Genomic DNA, 18,774 nt, shown 5'->3' on the forward strand with positions numbered 1-18,774 from the left:
TACTCGCAAGTGCTTGCTGTAGAATATTGAGCATAACCGTTTCAAGTACTTGAAATTATTGGTTAAATTCAACAGAGATAAGAACAGGAGTTGTTAAGATACGTGATGAATAACATGAACATCATCGAAAATGCATAAGATCTGTCAGAAAGCTCTGCACCAGCTCATGTCCTGTACGCTAGACTGCAGGTAAAAATCCATACTCATTTGCTTACCCGCAGCTTTTAGAGCACCGAATCCATACAGGTTAAACATGCATAGTTCTCCTTGCAGACGACACGACACACTCTTCTTCACACCAAGTGACAGCACCAACACCAGTGAAAACGTGATGAGCATTCTTTCTAATCTGCAGATGATGAAAGACAAGTAACATCTGTCAGATCGGCTCCTACTCTGTCAGATCGGCTCCTACTCTGTCTGTGTATAGAAAGCAATGTTCAAGAGTAAACCTAAATGAGAATTTATTCTAAAGAAATTTAAATAAAGCTCCAAAGCTAGTAAAGTGATTGAAGACGCTGGAGAAATGCTCAAGAAAACTCGCTTATGGCTATCGGAAGTCCATAGAATCATCCGTCAAAACAAAAAATGATATTCTCCATTTATTTTGATATTCCCCCACAGCATTGCAACACTATTTTTGGCATGTTTTAGCATGTGTGCATGAATTGCGCAATTTTATCTTAATAGCAATTTGTGACAAATCACGTAGTAAACACATTCTGTGCTTATTTTTCTTATCTTCCTCTTAATGACTCTTTTGGGTAAGGAAATAATTGCTAACGGAAACATTCAATTTTTCTTTCAAATATGGAGGTTATTCAGTAGAATGATTATGTCAGACACTTTAATACCAATAGTGAAAGACATAACTTAGAGATAAACATCTATGTCTATAAGATGAACATCTATGTCTGTGGTTCAAAGTTATTACAGATTAATGACAATTATTATTATTATTGGCAAAGAAAAAACTTGACCAGCCTGCAGACCAATAGGATTATGTTCCATTTGTGCAGTATTTAGATGCAACCGCATATACTAACTCATTACTGTAAGTATATAGATAAACTAAATATATAGATATATTGATTCAAATAGAATAACTGAACTTAGCACACAAACATCAAGTATGTTTGTACTGCAATCTGCAGAAAATACAATAAGGTTGAATTTTTAAGACATGTCCTTTCATATAATGATAGGACAATATCTCCTTATCTTAGCCACCGCCTATTAAGATATGCGGAAAGTAGCACAAACATGTATGAGTATATTGCAAACGATGCTTGTGCCCTACCTACCTTATTCTTGCGTGTCGTCAGCGAGCCTTTTCTGCCCAATTGAAAACTTTAAGCAGTTTGATATAACTGCTGGTCAGATGCGCTCAACGACCCAGCTCTTCCTATCTGCAAAAAAAACTCGTTATAACACAACCACAATTGATCTCCCGCTAACACCTAACTTCGATCTTATAACTCTTTAAAAATCATTCTATTGTAATTTAAACGCAGCAGCTTTACGTGTTTTTATAAATTTGTTAAAGCGTTCATAACATCCCTACACACAGACAACCTTAGACACATGTGTAGGCCCTTACAAGGTACTCACGAGTACTTGAGTTAGACACAGGAGCAACACTTAATCGATAGTGCAGTCCTAGCCCTCGAGAGCTAAGCTATGAAAAATAATCTTCTACCTTGCCAAGGAGTAAAGGCAGGGATAGACACACACTTGTGTCAGCTTGTCATTCTATATCGTCTCAACCATAGAGAGATAAAATAGCTATATACAAGTTGTGACAGCTGCTATTCATGTCAGACTCGCCACATACGTTCCTTTTACCTCCTGATCAGGGAGAATCAATGCAAGCCTACGACTTAAATGTCTCACCTACAAGAACCATAGAATACATAGCTCTAGAGTTTATTTCCTCAACGTTTTTTTATTTTTAATTTTAGCGTGTGTAGTAAAGCTGCCTGAACTATATTGATTAAAATTTTAGAATCTGCTAAATAATAAGAAATTTTACTCCGTACAAATAAAAGTTGAGAGTCAAATTAACTTTGGTGTCAGAATTGGAGGAAATAGGGTTTATATGAGCAGAATATCCTAAACTCCAGCCTTTGAGAAACACGACTAACAAGACTACAAAAGCTCCAGTTATGGTAGATTGACGTATATATCAGTTCTGTGGGATATGCTTATGAAAAGAATTCTACCGCGTGTTTAGGAAGGAGGTTTCATGTCTGGCATACAATGATTCAAATTCAATCGATTTGAATGCATGTCATACACAAGAGCCTAGAGTCTGTGTCAATACCAAAGGGATATTAACTACAGCTGTTGTCCGCTATAACTAATACAGCGATATCAGCAGTGGTCCAATTTTGAATAACTTGTAGAATAATTAGCGATGGCGATGACAACAAAGAGAGACATTCTTTCGATCAATCGTTGTACTTGTGTGACAGCTAAGGAAACAAAACCATAGGATAAACTTTGCTAATGAGATCCTAAACAAACAGATATACTAAAGCATATTCTCACCAACTAATTAGAAGAGTTATTCTTTTTAAATCAAATAGATAACTCATGTAAACATGATATTGTAGTAGATGCATTATTCACCTAATAGCGTCCTTCTTTGTTTGAGAAATTCAACAAAAACCGGAATTGAATGCCTGTTGTTTGATTAGGTTTTTATCTAGACTAACTGGAGTTTAACCAAATGCTTAATTGGTAACCCTTCTTATTCTGCATACCAGAGTAGCATTTTATCAAGTTTCCAATACTCGTTGTGCATATGACATGGAGGCAAACTTGCTATGCTGCCGAGTTACGCGAGCTGACCCGCTGCCGAGTTATGCAAGGTGAGCCGCCATTCATAATCAGATTATATGTACAAAAATATAATTTACAAAATTTATCTTTTATTACTTCAGGTGTCAGGGCAATCAAGACCCAAACACGAACAACAACAAACCCTCCTTTTTTGATAAGTAACTACAATTTATTATATTTTTATAATATCGTAAAGTGTCAGTATCGACTGTCAGTCTAAAGGAAAAAATCCTGTAAAACCCATTTTTATCCCACTGAAATATAGCACATGAAGTAAACGTATAATAAAACATTTACCTTGCTTTTAGGAAGAATGGAGGCTGAACTCAAATCTCCGAAATCACTTCTTAGTCGTGTTGGTATTTAACGTAGCTGTGAACACAGACCAACATGTCATGCACACGCATGTCAGATTGCGTGCTAACAAATAAATGGCTCCATTCAAGTCTCGAGCTAAGAGATAAGGAGAAACCCTATTGTTGAGAGATAGCGATGAGACGTGGTGAAAAGAGAACCAGCAAGCGAGATGGCCTAGTGCACAATTGTCATTCCTCCTAATTATGCTAGACTTAACAGGCCAGTTGTGATGATATACTGACAGAGATAGCGAAAGGTAAATACTAGCCATTGCGGTCTTAATCAGCATGATAACCATGTGCTGCGCATTTGAGAAGCGAGCAGATTCAGCCAATCAGAGCCCGTGTATGATACTGGGAGGGATAAGAGATTATAGCGAGTACCAGCTTCTTAATAAAGACTTTCAGGTAATCTGCTGACATATAAATGCTTTTTATCAAGTAAAAACTTTGTGTAAACCTGTGTTACAGAAAAGCGGTTGAGCATTCTTTACAACAATAAAATACAAGAGGGACATGTCTAAATATATTAGGGTAAATACAAATAAGAATAATTACTTTACTTCATGATAAAGACCAGAAAACGAGGACTTTTAGATTAAAATAAGTCAGGATACTGAGTGTGGTAAACTATATGATACGGCAGATGACTTTGACAATCCGTTCAAATCAGACGATTCTGGTCATTGGCAACAGAAGTGGAGTTATTAGCTTGAACACCAAGCATGGCGCTACAGAACCAGCTCTAAATGTATCTCTATGAGCATCAGATAAAATAGACATAAAATACAAACATTTAAATATAAACTGTTTAAATACAATTATTACTCAAGGTTGTTTGATTAATGGAAATATAGAATTCAAATATAAACCTGTTATAGAAAGGGTATTAAACAAAGATCGATCACAAATAACTTGTGCTACATATTTGCAAGTCACTGGGTATAATTGGCATTTGTCATAATACTATTTAGAATATGATGTACATGTGCATTCTATGGTAGAGCAGGGACTACAAATATTCGAGTAGGAATATTTGACAAGCACTGGCTCCGGACATGGAGAATCGTGCTGGGTATCTTGTCATACTGAGAAGAAAAGGCCATAGGGCTTGAGAACGTTGCCACTTTTACAAGACAAGAGACAAGTGTGTCAATCTTTTACCATTCGTTCCGCTTGAATTTGATATGCAACCTTCATGATGAATGGTTCTTTCAAGAAAGTTTGATATGTAACCTTCATGATGAATGGTTTTTTCAAGAAAGTTTGATATGTAACCTTCATGATGAATGGTTCTTTCAAGAAAGTTTGATATGTAACCTTCATGATGAATAGTTCTTTCAAAAAAGTTTATACAAACTTAAAACGGATTTGTGAACTAAAAGAGGTAATCTGGTGGATGGAAGAATGCAGGAAGTGACACTGTCACAACAAAAATGTTTCAGTGCAACTATAGGTATTCATCATAAAAGAATTAGCTATCTCTGAAAGCATTTCTTATCTCCTTCGACGATGAGTAACTCGAGTCAATATTTTTATCACGCCGGTATTAGTCAGGTGTCTAAAGAGTAAGTCAAGTATATTTAAGTTAACTTCTGCTGTCGAAAGGTTAGTCAGGAATCTGCGCAGTTGGCTATAAGTGTAGGCGGCCTGAGATGACTGGTAATTGTCTCCAACAAATACCTATTTTAATGACTCCTACTTTATCATTGCATGTATGTCTGTCTGTTAGTCCGTGTGTCTGTCTGTTAGTTCGTGCATCTGTCTGTTAGTTCGTGCGTCTGTTTGTTAGTCTGTGTGTCTGTCTGTTAGTCTGTGTGTCTGTCTGTTAGCCCGTGTGCCTGTCTGTTAGTCTGTGTGTCTGTTTGTTCGGCTGTGTGTCTGTCTGTTAGTCCGTGTGTCTGTCTGTTAGTATGTGTGGCTGTCTGTTAGTCTGTGTGTCTGTCTGTTAGTCTGTGTGTCTGTCTGTTAATCTGTGTGTCTGTCTGTTAGTCTGTGTGTCTGTCTGTTAGTTCGTGTGTCTGTCATTTAGTCTGTGTGTCTGTCTGTTAATCTGTGTGTCTGTCTGTTATTCTGTGTGTCTGTCTGTTAGTCTGTGTGTCTGTCTGTTAGTCTGTGTCTGTCTGTTAGTCTGTGTAAATTCTATGCATTTCACATTCTTTGGCTGATTTCAAACCGATACATGATCCGATCCATAATCTGTGCCTTCAGCCAGATCGCTAAAATACTTGGTTTTAAAAATCCATTTGGCTACTGAGAACCAGCCTATTAAACACCTACCTGCAGTCTATTTGATTGAATGTGAAAGAAATCTCGGACATCCACAGGCTGACTGCTAGTTAAACTCAAGTTTAAAAGCATGAACAGCGTTATTGGTTCCATTTCTGTTTCAGGGTTTTATAAAAGCTTAAATTAACAAAAGGGGCTACCAGGTAAAAACCTTATTTTATACAGATTTAGAGATGACCTTGGAAATGTTGATGATTGAACAGGCCAAACAACACATTTCATCTTCTGTTCAATCAAATGCCTCTTTCTTGACGTTTCCTTACATTATTGGTACAATATCTTAGACAAGGGGGTTCCTTGAAGCTCTGCGAAATCGTAGACAAAAATAAAATTCAAGGAAATTTGTTAAAACTCGTAACATCATTTTGTCAATCATCAGTGATTCTAGACGCACCATTCTGCCATCTTTCATCAAATAGAAGTTTCTCCTGCAGGCAACTCTAACAAACTACTCAACAATGCTGTGTTTTGCAACACATTCATATGAAGTCTTCAAGCTTTTCGCAGTTGCACCATTGAGTGTTTTGACATTTATGATTTGCTGAATACATAATATAATTGTGTAATATTTTTGAACAATTAACAGTCTTTATCATAATACATACAATAAAACTTTAAAGAACTTTACTCGATGATTAATATTTGTGTTGATAGCTGAAGATCTACTTTTCTGCTCGCCGGGTAAGACGCTACTCGAATGCTGCAGTTGTCTCACCTACCTGCAAAAACTTCTATAAAATTATTTCATTGTTTTGCATGCATAACCAGATTACAATAAAAAGTCAACCATCAAATGAGAGATACATGTGGGTTTTTTATGGCAGCTATTATTTCGTCATTTTTGCTAACTTTAAAAGTTATGTAATGCTATATTAAAACTTTTGCTTTGTATGTAAGTTGTATTATAGTAACCATGGTAATACAGAATAAACACATACTTTTGGAAAGAAACGAGTTATCACTCGAGTGAATAAATACATATGTCTGCTAGGTTAAAGAGCTCTTATGAGAGAACCAACAAGCCTGTGCGGAGTTGTTAGACCCTTAAGGTTCTAGCAAGTGTCGCGTGCCAGCCTAGCTGTAATTGTAACCCATTGTATTGGATTAATTACAGAGCAAACAAGGGCTAATAAATATGTAATTAGAACATACGCTGACACGCTTCTAAGGTGTTAGGGAGAAGGAAGTAACCACTCCTCGTATCGGCCCCGCCGGCTGAATCCACTAATTGACAGTCGGACAGAATTGGATACTTAAATTGACGTTGAAGAAAAGCTCTAGATGCTGCGAAACAACTTTCACTGAGACAATATTCGGAACGAGGTTCCGACGGAGATGATCCACGGATGGTTGGATTTTATTACACTCTAGATATTTTTTAATTTAAAGTTCCAAGTTCCAATTTCATAATAACGATTTACGCAGAGGCAAAAGGCTGTCAAGCGTGGACTGGTGCAGTTTTAGGGTTTAGTATCAATCTCACTGGTTGCAGAGCTCTCGGATAATGCGAGGCAGAGGCCTGCATATGACGATATTGGCCGCGCTAATCAAGCACAAAGTATTTTAACGAACAGCCATTTGCTTTTTTGCCTATGTCACGGCCCGGCAGCCATGAAATGTACAGACGCAAGACTCTATTACAGAGAGAGGTCACCGAAAACATACAGCAGAAGGTCATTTGTTGACGTCCGTAATAATCTCAGAATATGTTTAAGGCTTTAGCTTGGCAAGACTGCTTGTACTGTTCAGAGTGGGATATCAAGGTGGCATCTAAAGGCAGCCTTTTTAGTGCACAGATTGAGAAGATCAGCAATTAAAGAAAATGAGATTTGAATTATGAACACATTTAGAGGCTTGTGTAATTTATTCCATTTATCTCTATTTCCGCCAATGTTCCAATAACTGTTAGTTACCACTCCCAGAAGAGACGTGCATGAGGTAAAGCCAACTAAAGTCCTTCATAAAGATCTTCATCACAGGTATTATTATGCGCATAAAGAATACATGCTGTAAGAGAGTTGCATGAGAAGGCAACTTTCACGCCGATCACAGCACTTCAGCTTGCATTGACTTGTCAAGAAAACTTTATCACAAGATTATTTTAAAAACTAGTTTTTCACATGAGAATTCTCAGCCTTGAATATTAATATTAAAAGGTTGGCCAGGCATATGGCTAGTAAGAAGGAGCTGAGCAAGAGAAATGTTTCAACGGAAGCAGCGATAAGAGAACTCGCTTTTGAGAGTACTTTAACATTATAGCCACATCGCTCAATGTTTCTTCTTACCTGCCACTTCAAATATGTGACTCACAGAACTAATACAAATCATTTGCTCTAGAATATTCCATGCTCACAAAATGACACATTCTCTTATAGTATGTCTGAATTTTACCTCAATCACCTGTATGCTCTAGATGCAGTTCACCTCTGATTGTGAAAGTTGATTGTTTTAAAGTTGGACTTGCACAAAATTTTAGTATATTTTATCAGATTATATCGGGATATATCAGGATATATCGGGATATATCAGGATATATCGGTATTTTTCTAGCATTTGCAACTTTTCTTGATGTTTGAGGTGATTTGACTTCCAGGATGTTTTAAGATTGGAATTGACAAAATTTGATTACGGTGAAAATGCTCAGATCAAGCAAAAGTAGGATTACGACCTGTATTATAGTTACAAAGGGACCGGTAGATCAGAGACTCGTAACGCTGAAACTTAAATACAATAGTCGATATCGACTGTAGCAATGATAGCAGCTAATGAAATCATTTCGAATTTATTTTTCTTTTGAGCGTTTTAACCTCAATCCAGTTTTGTTGATTTTAATATTGAAACATCCTGACAGTCAGATCACCTCAAACATCAAAAAAAAATTGCAAATGATAAAAAATACCGATATGTTCTGATAAAATCTACTAAAATTTTTGTGTAAGTTCATATTTAAGCCTGGTACTAGTCCTGGTACTAGTCCTGGTACTAGTCCTGGTACTAGTCCTGGTACTAGTCCTGGTACTAGTCCTGGTACTAGTCCTGGTACTAGTCCTGGTACTAGTCCTGGTACTAGTCCTGGTACTAGTCCTGGTACTAGTCCTGGTACTAGTCCTGGTACTAGTCCTGGTACTAGTCCTGGTACTAGTCCTGGTACTAGTCCTGGTACTAGTCCTGGTACTAGTCCTGGTACTAGTCCTGGTACTAGTCCTGCCAGAGAGAATATTGCATTAGAATAGGCTTACTACAACATATTCATATTTACTTACGTGAACATATAACTCTTGAAAGAAAGGACAGAAGCCAAATCGTCTCGCTCACATTTCCAAGCATAATCAAAATTCTATTAAAAATAGGCATTGCTTCAATTCCGTGACAGTTTCATACAAGTGCTTGTTTAGCAATAACCTTTGTCACCAGCAATAATATCCTTCATATTAGCGAGCATTAGCTTTAAACTAGCTCTGCTACGGTTCTGGCATTCCTGGGAGCCAGCATATCATTGTTTGGTCACCAAGCTTGTACCAAGATTATACCGAGCTTTCGGAAAATGGAAAAACTAGACCAAGAACTCACACAACATTCACTCCCATAAAGTATATCTCTACTCTGGTTTATTGGGCAGATAGTATGCTTTTATTTCAACTATTGTTTGCGTCTAGTGAACCACACAACCAGCTCCTTCCATAGCGCTTCTTTGTATATTAGCCAATTCTGGTTTGGTCAAATCATGATTTCCTTATATGACTACATCTCCATACATTTGAGTATCAAACATTAGCATTAAGTTATTTGGTACGGAGTTTTATTGGCTGCTTTCTCTTACTTTTCTCCCAATAACAAATGGGTGACTGGCATATGGTAGGAATATATATATTCCTACCATATGTCAGTCTATATATGATTATTATATATACTATATATAAATTTATATATATTATATATATATTTATATATATAATATATATACATATATTTATGTATATATATATTATATATACATTTATATGTAATATATATACATGTATTTAGGTATATATATTATATATATTTATTTATTTGTAGTACATATATCTGATACCATGACAGGGTGTTCAACTTCTAATTCTAACATATGCCAGTCAATGTATTATGTTAATATCAATGTTAATATTGCAATATCTTTCTTTTTATTTAATTTCTTGTGGCAGCACATGCAAAACATTTCTTTTATATCAATGATTATACACTGCCCAATAAAAGTAGTATATACGGTACTTTTATATATACTTTTATTGAGCAGTCCATAATCATTTATACAAAAAAGCTTTACACACAATACTTCACACACGATGCCACAAAAAATTAAATAAAAAGAAAGATAATACAATATTGGCATTGGCTATAATAGTATCTCAGTTAGACGTAGCCTTCAGACATTGAGTCAAAGCTCTTTATTATCTCTCATTGGATCAGAGTGTTTGTTAGAACCATAGTCTACCATCATCTACATAAAACAGTCGAAGAAAGGAGCTCAGGACACATTTTGGCAAACATTAGCAAGAAACATGCTCATGGTATAAAGAGTCATGACATCACCAAAGAAGATTTGGTGATTCTTTCAAACTAATGACTATCATCTGCCAGAAGCACACTTACAATACGAACATACTAGCAGCAGTCATTTGGCAAACAATTGGACAGATGCCAAAAATGCTTACATAGTTTGTTTACTTCTGTTTTATGAGCTATTAATTTCTGTAACAGCCAGTTTGGTGAGGGAATCTATCTCATTTTCTCCAAAACATCTTTTTGAGAAGATACAAATAGCTGAACTTGATATATTGAGTGTTGGCATTAAATATGTTTGCAGGCACAAGGAGAAATGAAAATATCTCGGAGCTCAACTTCATTATATCCATTTCTCTCTCTCTTTCTATTAGAGAGCTTTCAAATAATGTAATAGAACAGTTGCCATAGATAGAGCTTATTTCTAAACATGAAACTTGCCTGCATTTACTCATTTTGCTATAAAAGAGGGCAAACTGGCTATATACCACCATCAGCAGCCACTAGCATACATTCTACCTGCTTACAAAGAGATATTCTTAACAGACAACATAATGGTTGGCCACAATTGTCACTTTTCATTAATTTGACAATGCTAACCGCTAAAAATACTAACTGCTAACAATATTAACTGCTAACAATGCTAACTGCTAACAATACTAACTGCTAACAATGCTAACTGCTAACAATACTAACTGCTAACAATGCTAACTGCTAACAATACTAACTGCTAACAATGCTAACTGCTAACAATACTAACTGCTAACAATGCTAACTGCTAACAATACTAACTGCTAACAATGCTAACTGCTAACAATACTAACTGCTAACAATGCTAACTGCTAACAATGCTAACTGCTAACAATACTAACTGCTAACAACGGCAAACTATCTAAACAATATCTGAATATTCTTGCTAAATAAGTAGGATGTTGAATAGAAAAAAGAGACTGAATATTTAAAGTTCTTCCGATATCCTGGTATGAAGTCATATAAAGAGTCTGCAACTTATAAATAGCTATTATAGGTTGGTTAAAAACATACATACACCTGATTTATATAACTTCTCAATATACTAACTCTGTTGACTAACTTTATAGACTAACTCTATGGACTAACTCTACGGGTTAACTCTGTAGACTACCTCTATGGACTCACTTTATAGACTAATTCAATAGACTAACTCTGTATACTAACTTCGTAGACTAACTCTATGGAAAAACTCTATGGACTAATTCCATAGACTAATTCCAAAGACTAATGGCATAGACTAACTCCATAGACTAATTTCATAGATTAATTCCATAGACTAACTCTAAAGAAGTTGTAACAAATACATCCATACCTCTACTCAAAATTGCTTTACCGTACAACAGTGTTCCCAACATATAACATGTAATTATAAAGAAAATGGAAGAAATATGAATTGAGAACCAAAACCATATCAGATAAATTGGTATAAACTTTCTTTAGATTTCTAATATCCCTCTCACCCTGAATTCCACTCGCAAGTCATTAAAGTAAACTAACAATAACGTTCATTTGTAATAGACTATCAGTTATAATGGTTGTAACATAGTCTTATATAGCTCACTTATTTTACTGTTGTGTTTAGTTACCCGCAATATTTATTTAGGAATTATCTCAAGTACTCAGGCTGTAGAACAAATTAAACTATTTACAATGTATTCTTATGGAAATATTTAATCCAACATACAACTGTTTTATCATATGAACTAGGTCTTGAAGCGAATAAAATTAGTATATCAAGGTTTGACTGTACATTGTAACATACATATGCAGTGCTCAATCAATTTTATTCTATATTCTCTATTTGCATGAAATAAAAATTACTTAAAAGAAAAAATCATCTTCCGTGATTCAGCAATTAGCAACTTGTTAGTAATGACACTTCCTACAGAGCTGACACACAGCTCTCAGGCCAATGCCGGCGAAAAAGTGTCATTTACGGTAGCTAAGTTTAGCGACAAACATATTGCCTGTTACCCGCTGCATACTTTTTACTACCCGCTGCATAATGTTTGGTACCTGCTGCATACTGTTTGCTGCCGCCTTTTGAATATTGAGACAGTGTCACACCTTGTCATAAAACTCACAATCACAAACTTGACATAAAACTCTGTTGACTTACCTTGCCAGAGCAAAGTTGAGGAAACTAGAGAGGAGTTTATGGGTATATGAGAACTTGTCAAGAGGACTTGGTTGCAGCCAAATAAAAACCCAATCAATATGATAAACTGACCGACTGCGGACCCGCTTACTCTATATTGCTTGTGACAGCCACTTTACAGACCAAACTTATAACAATAGTCATATCTGCTGCCGCTACATCCAAACTAATTATTATACAATATGTGAGGATTCGTTAATCATAGGAACAGTACGCCTGCAGACATTTTATAATTTATGGAATTAGCACAGTTCGCGTGATTACGAAAGTAAATGAATGTGGTTTAAGCTGCTGATATTATGCAATGAAAATAATAAGACATGCCTTGTGGAAATACGAGACATAGAAAGTGTAGATGATATACGTTTAAGCTATAAGGATATGCAGGACTAGCAAATAGTAGAGAATTGTATAGCATTGCACAGTATAGAGGTCTAGACTCATATATGACATGGTCTGCAGGTACTTGAACTGCGTGTGACATGTTGAACAGTTGCGAGATCTGTATTAGGTACAAAACTAAAAGAGCACGTTTTACGAAATTAAACTTTAAAAAAAACTATTAATAAGCCAAAATGATATATTATATTTTACAACTCTCATCTTATATTATATGAAGACGCAAAAACAATTCTTCCATGTTAGCTAAAAGTCAGCACTGCAAATATCAAGACCAAGCTTGAACAAGATGAACGATAGTGTCAAAGGTATGAATGTTATTATTAATTTACCACTTTGAAACCGATGTTTTTTAAAAACATGGTGATAAAAAGTTTACCTGTTGGTCTGTGACACTTGGTTGCTGTCAGATGTCTGGTTGATAGAGCAATGCAGAAATAGATAAGAAGGTCATGGAGACTTTTACAGACCAATTAGACAAGGAACTCTTGTCGGACTACAACTAACACTCTGCAGCTTGAGGAAAATGTCAGACAGGAGCTACCGGTCTTTCATAGCTTTTACATTTCAATTAAGCTTAAATTTCATGTAGTGAATCCATTTTAGATAAGCAATATTTTAACAGTTGAAGCTACATGCATGAGCTGTGTACACATTAGTATAATTGCTTCATGAATAAACAAAAACCATGTCTGCATGATTAGCTCAAAGCTATGGTTAAGTATTAGTAGTAATTCATATTTGAGGATCATTTTTATCAGGTATGCGTATTCCGTGGCAAGGCTTTCATTTCTGACCCTTTTATATAGGCTACATAATCTTAGTTCCGTCTGTGGGCTGTTCTACGTATGATATATTCATACTAAATACTAAAACTCTGAAATAATCCTATTGACTGTGTAACTCTCTGCATGATATTGTCGGTCTCTACCAGATATCCATGTAATTAGTACTACTGTTACTGATTATATTAAAATGAAAGCTCTAATATATTGTGCCTGTTATGTGAAACATTAGAAGTCTGTAACGGGAACAACTCAGAGTTTTACTGATAGTTATAGCGAGTGAAAGGAGAAGAACTGATAGCCAGTCTTAAAAGGCATATGATTTGTGGTCGGGTCCTAACCGTGAAATGTCGATAACTATGCAGTCACTCTGAGTTCAACAGCTTGTATACAGTGTCACACCTCATTTGTTTTAGCTCAACTTGTTATGTATCATTTACAGCTGTTCTTCACAACATTTCTTTCATGATTACAACTTTCTAGGTTGTTTGCTGACCTCGTTTATTTCAACCCTAAAATTATTTTGGGGTTGAAAGTCCTAAATAGGAGAAGACTCTAAATCTGTAGCATAACGTCTCTAATCTGTTGGTTTACTTTTTTTCGCAAATACACCAACAAATGTATTTTATTTGAGAATGCAGCAGATGAAGGTGTAGCATATAAAAAGCATATATAAAGGTGTTACTGGCCTCCAAAAGTGTTATATTCCTCATATTTTGGTTTCATATATCAAGTCATTTTCTTGATGAACTATCATGCCAAACGGGTACAAGATACAATAGGACTGACAAGTCTGTCTTATTTAAACTCACTTGCAGTTTTCACATTTCTCAAATACGAGTTGTATATACATGTACATGTGTTTAACTTTTGGTATTTTGAACACAGTTAAGATGGAGATGTGTCTGAACTGAACTTCTCCTTCTGGTTAGTGTCTTACTGACTAACAATCCCCAATGCTGTCAAGTACCTCATTGCTTAGTATTATTATAGTGTGTTATATGTACATATATGTATTCTTTTATTGGGCAGTCCATAATCATTTTATAAAAAATGTTTTACATGTTGTGACACAAAAATATAAAAAGAAAGGTATTGCAAAATGGTGTCATGAACAAAAAACAAAAATTTATACAAAGAAGGCGTGAAACTGCTTGAGCTCATATATGCATCTGATCACTTTTGACCAAAGATGAAAAGAGTTAGAAATACGATTGTTGAGTACATCTTTAGGTAAGTACAAAATAAATCATATTCATAGTGGTTTGTCTTAAAGAGCCTTTATACTATACAAGTACTTACTAGTATGTGTAAAAATATCCTGATATACTCAATTAGAACAAGAAAGAGCTATATAGAAGTCAAAATATAATTTAGTTGGACCAAGTTTAATCAGGGTTCCTTTAAAAAGAATTTGTCAAGAAGGAAGAAACTCAGGCTGAAGTAATTTAATTTTTTTTATAATTAAGTGAATTTAGAGTATAAATGATTACACACTGCATATGTATGTTATAGTGTACAGTCAAACCTCAAAACACGAAGATTATTTGCTTTAAGATCTACTTTGTATATTAAAACTGTTGTATGTTAGATTAAATATTTCTAAAAGAATACATTGTAAATTGTTTAATTTGTTTTACGGCTGGGTGATTTATGATAACTTCTCAATAAATACTGCTGTAACTAAATACAACAGTCAGTGGATTATATAAAACTATGTTAAAACTATTATAACTGATAATCTATTACAAAAGTATGTTATTGTTGCCTGACTTTGAATATGTCTTAATGAAAGTCTAGGATGAAAGATTTATAAAAAAACGAGAGGAAATTTACACCAACTTAGCTGATATTTTGTTTTGTACTAAATCATTTTTTTTTCATTTATCATCAACTGTTTTAAGCCTTTTCACTTTTTTATAAGAGAGTAAGTTTAGCAACTTATTGTTTGATTCATGGAATAGAGAGAGAACCAAGTGCTTCAGACTAGATCCAATTATTGCCCAATCGATTGAAAATCTTATTTTACAAAATAAAATACAAGAAACTAAAATACAGTGACCTTCCAAAAAGATATTCCAAAAAGGCTGACAAGAAGAGAGACATGCTTCTATTCCTTGAAATACGATGAAAGTACACGCGACATTTGCGCAAAACCACAGAGCTTGGCTGTCATCACTTATTAGCCACAAATATTTCTATAGATATTATCCGCTGCCTCAAGCTGCTGGCGCGTGAACCAGTTAGACTTACACAACTTTTACTACCTGTTGACTGATTTTGGCTACAATAGTTGCAACACCTGCTTTCAGTTGCCAAAACTTGGTGCCAGTCGCTACTGGCAGTAAGACGTAGTTGATTGATATGTGTCAAACACTCAGACTTCAGATGCCGTTGCAGGGTCTCAAGGGCCTGAAATAGATATAAGATGAAGGGAAGGTTTCATCGGTATATTTTTAAGAGTTTTTCATATAAGTAGTGTGAACTGTCAAAGACTGGTTAGATTAGACAGAAGGTCTTGATAGTAAGTATTTTTATCATTCTAACAGCGATAACTTCAAAATATGCGTTTTATTACATCTTCAAAAAACTGGCATCATTGCTGAATTAATTGTTACAAGTCGCTCAAGCTCTCCTTATGGTTTCAGATTGAAGTGGTGGCTAACAACCTCCAAATGACTAGACAATTAGAAACAAGTTAAAAGTATTTCAAGTAAGATTTAGCATAGAAATAACATCAAGTAGAAACCCACCTAAAACTTTGCCCATCAAAAAATAGATGAATGTTGTCATAAGTATCAATATGCTTGTGAGAATACAACTCCAAACTATGTCAGACTCGAACTGATGTGACGACTTACATCATTGCGCTAATTTTTTGTCAGAACTTAAAATTCATGATATTATTATGCTATTTTGGTTTTCGATATCAAATTTAATATATAATAAATAATAAATAAGCAAATATTTTGCTGTATTATTTATGGTATACACATTCATTATAATCTAGCTCTAATATACCTCACTAATAATTTATTTTTGTTGCATAAAAGAGCATTTGACCAATCGCAAATAAACATATTCCAGCATATCTTATTCCAAATGATCTTTCCAAATCTTTGCATCTTTTTACTCTGCCTTTGCTAAATGTTTATTTTAGGTCGAGTTTAGTTTTCAAGGTCGTTTATAGTTTGTGTTTTCACTTTTCACATGATAGTTACAGGTTCTCAACTCATTTCAACTTACGTTGTATGAATGAATTACATACAACCTCTAACAATTATTTTGACAATATCATTGTGAGCTCGCTTAATAATCATTCTACTACCTAATATTCGTTCTCTCAACAGAGAAAGGTATTTTAAATACTACATGCATTTGTCTAACCTTTTATGTCACTTCACTGACTAGCTGTTGTCCAGCTATGATACAGCTGTCAGGGTGATCAAAAACTTCAGGTTGTCACTGTTGTTCCTAGCTGATGAATATTATAATATCCTGCGTCATACTTAATGAATATTGATGTTCATATTTGATGTGGGACTCTTCTCGTATAAACTATGCATATGAGCTGGGGTACAGTTGAATCTCTTTTTAGAAAAAGTTCTTCTTAGATATGGACCAATCATGGAAATGTGAAAAATACTATACTTTTTCTTATTTTGCGAAGATAATATTGGATATGAATAAAAAAAAATTTTGACCAGTTACTGAAGAAATGGGGAATACTCTCTGACATGTGATGAGCATCCTAGTGGTACTCGGACTGGCTAGCACAAATTTGCTTGCATTCCCATGAGCCTGCCATGTTCAATGGCATTTCAACGAGTAAGTAACCACAACTCCAACATTGCATACACTTTCAACAGAGCAAATTTCTAAGTACCGAATTATCAAATTTTGAGCACAGCATTTAAGACTCTTATATGTGATCCTCAAAACTTTGGCTAAGCAAAAATGTTTACTAAAACTTTATAGAAAGCTGGTAAAGAATGCACTGGCTCAAATACGATTCATCGAGAAAGTGTCTAGTCTCTAGGGGCATAGTACGGCAATTTAAGTTGTGGTATTGGATCAAAGTTGTTAGAGTTGTCCCATCTTTTCAGCTACACATTATTAAGTACAAGATATCGTACAATATATACAGTTAACCCATTACCACAATTCTGTGATGAAAAGAATTTAATAAACTTTATTTGTTCTGCAAATGCGGTGCTTTTAAAAAGTTGGACCTTTAAGACCAACTTTGAATATTCGAACATTGGAAGCTCTGTAATCTTCAATAACTACTATTCTTATTAGCATCTTTCAAAAGAATGAATGAGTACTCCTCATTGCTGCTTGAATAGTTTAAATGCGATTATCAGCTGAAAATATATTAAATAAAACACATTCTAGAACAAAGCTAATACCGACACAGCTGCTCTAGTAAAAGTGATTTACTATATTTATTTTGTCTAGCTATAATTTATATTTAGTGAAAGTTTAAGCGAGTTTTGGCCATTAATCCGCTACAACATGCCAACTTTAACTTCCCGAACAGTAAGAATAATTACTGTTTACCACCTTGCAATATCATTACAGTAGCACATTGGAAATTTGATGATTTTTTTCATAACCAATTATCACATTCAACACTAGTTACTGCCTCATATGTGGAGCGAGTACTGCACAAAACAGTGACTTGTTACTAATCTAACTACAAATTCCTATCCAATGACAGTTCCTGCTCCATACTAGTAAGACTCCAACCCTGTATGGTTAGACAACTCCACTTGCTATTGTAATCTTCAGTAGACATCCGTTCTATGTAGCGGTAGTAACAGCAGACTTTTTATTGTTCACAAGTTGAACACTAATCGATGATTACACAGATTTCAATTTCGGAAACTTTTGGAAAAAGTAGCTGATTGCAAAATTATTTTGTGACAGATCAATTAATTGTTGGCTACACCTTGTTTGACTAAGGTGTTTTAATGTCATGCAGTGATTCCAATGATATTCGTGGAACCTTTTAGAGACTCCACCCTTCTGTCAAAACTACATGTACACAAGAAATTATACGACGTAAACCCAGTTTGTAACATATTCATTACGAAATGAAGCTGTCTAGAAAGCTGGGCTAATCATCAGATTGTTCATTTGAATATATCAGCGATTGAAAGCAGCATTTTATTTTGACCTTTTCCCTACTTAATGTAGGTAGTAGAATATATTCTACTATAACTATGATCCTCGATCCACCATCAATTTGCATACAGCTCCTTTTAACCTTCTACATACATGTAGCGTGGTTTCATTTCTGTAGGACACACTTGGTGGGGCCATGTCTCTGAAGATATAGCAATTGAATCAGATGGAGCTGGGC

This window comes from Watersipora subatra, chromosome 7 (assembly GCF_963576615.1).
Source record: "Watersipora subatra chromosome 7, tzWatSuba1.1, whole genome shotgun sequence".
NCBI classification, from domain to species: Eukaryota; Metazoa; Bryozoa; class Gymnolaemata; order Cheilostomatida; family Watersiporidae; genus Watersipora; species Watersipora subatra.